Here is a 4,816-nt window from a genome sequence, read left to right as displayed (position 1 = left end):
TCCTTAAGTAGTCTAGTTGGGATGGGGTCTAAGAGACACGTTGATGATTTAGATGAAGAAATCACTGCGGTCAGTTCTTGAAGAGAAATTGGGGAGAAGCAATCTAAATATATATTAGGTCTTACAGCTGTGTTTGAGGTTAGATAGGTACTATCTGAGGACAGGAGGTCATGAAATGTTGCCCATGGCTTTACAACCAGACGCTACTCTGCACTGTCATGTGGTTTACAGCCTGTGAGCCGGCTAAAGTGGGCTGAGATCCAACCAAATTCAGCAGTTTGTCTGAGTCTGCAAAACTCTGGGACATAACAGAGATGTCAGGCTGAATTTTGGGGAAATGTGTTGAGAAAGACAGACAAGACTTTTACCACAGAGTCTCGGGTTTGAGTGTACAACTCATTATACCGCTGAAATGATGAGCTGGAACAAACTGCTGGGTCACCAGCTTATTAGGAATATTTACCTAAAAAAACAGACTTTATTCAGAGCTACATGAGAATGTACTTCGACCAGCTGAAAACCATACAAGATGGTTCAGTCAGGAACACTTTTGTCATAGATTTAACCATTTACTGCAACAAATGGAAATAAAGTTACACCTAGCACTGATGGCTACACTCTCAATATTCTCTCGGGATTAGACAAGCAATATGCTCAGCCATAACAGGGAGCACAATGCACAAAACTGCCATGGGTATAGAAGAGTGGGCTTAAAGAATGACATCAAAAAGCATTTTGACTTTTGAGCTGTGTCAGGACTCTGAGGTAGAGAGGGAGAGACTGTGGTGGGGGCACAGCTAGGGGTGGGGGGACTTCCACATCCTGCATCAACTATCGTGATGCTTAATTTGTTTTTGTCCTTTTGTTTAGTCTTTTTAAGCCGTGGCTAAAGGCATGGTGTTTTCAGGTTGCCTGTCCCTCCCTCTCATTTTGGTGAATGGGGCATTTCAAGAGCGCCTAAAAGGGATTTCCTTAAATTTGGAACAAATGAAACTTGACTCAAGGTTGAACTGATCAGAATTTGGTGGACAAAGGTCACTGTGACCTCATGAAACATGTTTTGGGCCATTACTAAAAAAAATCATATGCTAATTATGACAAAATTTCACACAAATGACTAACTGTCACTGTGACATCACATTGTTCTGCATAAAACACTTTCTTGGACATTATTCAACATCATATCTTAGACCAGAAGGGAGACATTTGGTTAGATACTGAACTGGTGAGACTAATCTTGGGTGTTTACCTTGAAACTGTGCCGATGGCATAGATCTTCTGTGCTAACCGTGCTGCTGGGGAAGAAGTCTCTTGTCGTAGCTTCATATGAGTCTAGACAGACATGACTGTAAACTGCAACCTGACTGGTTGGCAGAGGCATAAAAGTGTGAGGTGGTAATTCCACTTTCTTTATATATCTTTTCTTACTCTTAACATGTTGATCAGACACCAACTGTTATGTAAATTTGTGTTTTACGCTGAAGATGAAGATTTCTTTTTCATTTTTATTTCACAGAAAATTTACAACCAACACTCCCACAACTCATAATGAAAGGGGTGGCTCATTTGCAGAGCTGAAACTTTTACTTGCATTATGAAACGAAAGTCAGCTCACAAAGAGTCATATCAGTACATGAACATCTCCTGTCTCTCTCTGTTTTGCAGGGTGGGTGGTGTTGCAGACCCTCATGCAGTCCCAGGTTTTTACTCGCAGCTGCTGTGCTTAAGATGACTGGAGATACTGATCTGAATGGGAAGGATGCAAAGGTGGAAGCAGTCAGTGTTGGATTCGGTTTCACTGCGTCTTAATGACACATACACATACACACACACAGCATGGTTTTTAATACTATCTACTTCCCCCTTTCATTGAGAGGACACAGATACACCCTGAATGGGCCCCTGTGGTGATCTACATTGTGGTTGGGAAGTACCTAATGTTACAACTGCCGTGCTGGTCCGCTTAAAGGGACAGTGCTGATTACTTTCATGTGCAGTGCGTTCTCTTGTCAGGGCTTTTCATTTATCCGAAGAGTTTAATGTTTTTGAGTTGTTGCCTTGATAGTGAGTGAGCAATTTTTCTGTGCAGAGTTCAGGAGTCAACAAGGGTCTTCTCTGTATTAAACACTGCAGTTTGTAAATGATCATGACGTCACATTGACTCACTTGAAATTCAGAAAGAGTTGAAGGGGACTGATGTTGATATTTGTTTAATATAACCCTTTCATTGTATGCATGATCCTTTTTATCGCTCTAAAATAAGAGCTATAATTGCAAGAGTATTCATTCTTTTTGAAACCGAAAGCTAAGGCGTCTGTTTTCTCTGTCATCGTGTTGTTACCTTACATAACCTTACCGTACGTGTGGTGCAAACGCAGTATTTCACCACATTTATGCCGGTATTTCCCTATAATTGCCACATGATCTAAAATAAAAAACATAATAGCCAGAACATCCTTTCTTTTCGCAGCAGAAAGCTAAGACTTCTGTCTTCCAAGGTCATCATGTTGTATGCTAATGATGATGTCATTACACTATGTTAAGTATGGTGCAAAACTGCACGTCAGGCAAGAGAAATAAATAGACAATTTACTCTAACGCCTTTGCACTCTGCTTATAAAAATGAGCATATCTCAAAAAATCAATAATGTACATATTTCAAATAACTTGCGGAGTGTTAAGAAATATTTTGTTTATGTTTGACATGTAGAAACTCTTTTGGATCAACATGTTTTGTGTGTTTATTCTGTAAAATCAGGTGAAAAAAATGTTGGATTTTATTTTATTTTTTTTGACACAATTTTAATACTTTTATCAATAGTTATGGTTTATTGACTTACATAACCTTTTAAGAATATATTTTGAAGATACTCCAAGAAATGACATCACAATAGGCAAAAATACCAGTATAGGCACGTGCAGACCTTTTCTGTTGCAGAGTTAATATGTTTGAAGGTGTCCATCTTCATGCTCTTAAAAAAGAAAGAGAGAAGTCTGCTCAAATTTTCCCAGCTTGACAAATTTATAATTGCTGAGGTCATGAGGATTCAGTGCCAGAATACATTGAGAATTCGTGTTATAGTGTAAATGAAGTCTAACCACAGCGAGGTGAAAGAGGAATGGAATTTGTTTCGCAATAGTTTATAAAACCACATACATTTTTCCTTGTGTATTCAGCGCTCGTGTTGTTGTATGTCTGTTCTGGCACTTAACACTGTTGTATGTTTTGAAAAAGCTGCACACTTGTCTGAATAAATCTCTCACTCTGGCAGATGTTTACTGAGCGTGTGTTTCTTCTTAGAGTCCAACAAGCGGGTGAAGCGTACTCATTACACTGAAGCTGGTCCAGGCTGTTCTGCATCGCTGCCTCCTGTTTACAGCTGCAGAGAGTGAAAGCGTTTAATCTGTACATGAGCTCCTCACACTCCTGACAAGGGTCAATTATGCACACAAGACACTGTATGTGCACTTATTATGAAATCTTAACCACAACACAGGTTTTGCTTTCTGAGGGTGTTGTCCTGCAGAATTTCCAGTCATCGCAGTTCTTGTTTCATGCTTTATTATAACTCAGATCTTATTGTCAGAGCTTTGGCAGTTGTTTTTCTTGGTAATATTTTACTCACCAGAGTCATTTCTGGGATCTGGGAAAGCAGCGACATTATTAAAAAGAAGTCTGAGGTAGTAAGAAACCAAATGAGACAGCTTTTAAACAAACCCCAGAGATAAAGGCTCAACACGGTCTAAATACACTGTAAGAAAAAAACATAGATACTCATCTTGTCTGACCATTAGAATAAAACCACAAAAGTAAAAGCAAGCAAAGCGTTTAAACGCTCTTCAGAGTTTACAGACTGTTGCATATTTGTCACAGTTGTGCTGACAAAGTTTTCCAGTACAGTGAATGGCTATTACCTTCATAACCGGTTCTCTCTTTCAGTTTTACTTTTAAACAGAGAGAAAAATAATCTGGCTAAACTGTTGACTTGTTTATTACTTGCCTGATTGTTTACCAGCTTGTGTTTCTTGTCCTTTCTGACTTTGTTTTTAAGATTTTTTTTTTGCATTTTTATGCCTCCAAGCTAGCAATAGCCGCAGCCAGAGGCATTATGTTTTTGGGTTGTCTGTCCGTCCCATCCTTGTGAGTGCAATATCTCAAGAACACCTCAGCGGAAATTCTTTAAATTTGGCACAAATGTCTACTTGGACTTAATGATGAACTGATTCGATTTTGGTGGTCAAAGGTCAAGGTTGCTGTGACTTTGCATCCATCTCATTCTCTTGAATGCAATGTCTCAAGGACAGCTTGAGGGAATTTCTTTAAATGTGGGACAAAGATTGACTTGGACTCTGATCTGATTATATTTATGTGGTCCTAGGTCAAGGTCTGTGCAACCTTATCTGTTTCATTCTTGTGAAGGCAATATCTCAATAACATGTTGAGGGGAATTTCTTTTAATTTGGCACAAACGTCCACTTGGACTCAAAGATGAACTGATAGGATTTCAATGGACAAAGGTCAATGTGACCTTTCATCTGTCTCATTCTCATGAATCTCAAGAAGACTTAAGGGGAAACTCTTTAAATTTAACAGAAAAGTCCTCTTGGACTGAAGAATAAACTGATTAGAATTTTGTGGTTGAAGGTCAAAGGTCAAGGTCAGTGTGACCTCATAAAATGTGTTTTTGGCCATAACTCAAGAATTCATATGTTATTTACAACAAAACTTAATTCAAATGTCTAATACAATAAAAAAAATGAAGTGATGGCATTTTATATCCAAAAGGTCAAAGGTCAGCTTCACTGTGACATCATA

General features: G+C 38.7%; 1 long non-coding RNA gene across 1 annotated transcript in view; it reads left to right on the top strand.

Annotated features, from left to right (window-relative positions):
• LOC126397813 (uncharacterized) overlaps positions 1-3,270 on the top strand; it is a 41,094-nt gene extending 37,824 nt beyond the window's left edge. The window contains exon 2 of the long non-coding RNA XR_007570716.1: positions 1,666-3,270. This is a non-coding gene — a long non-coding RNA (uncharacterized LOC126397813). The remainder of the gene's footprint in view (positions 1-1,665) is intronic.
• The last annotated feature ends 1,546 nt before the right edge of the window (positions 3,271-4,816 follow it).

This window comes from Epinephelus moara, chromosome 11 (assembly GCF_006386435.1).
Source record: "Epinephelus moara isolate mb chromosome 11, YSFRI_EMoa_1.0, whole genome shotgun sequence".
NCBI classification, from domain to species: Eukaryota; Metazoa; Chordata; class Actinopteri; order Perciformes; family Serranidae; genus Epinephelus; species Epinephelus moara.
This window is presented reverse-complemented; position numbering and strand designations above follow the sequence as displayed.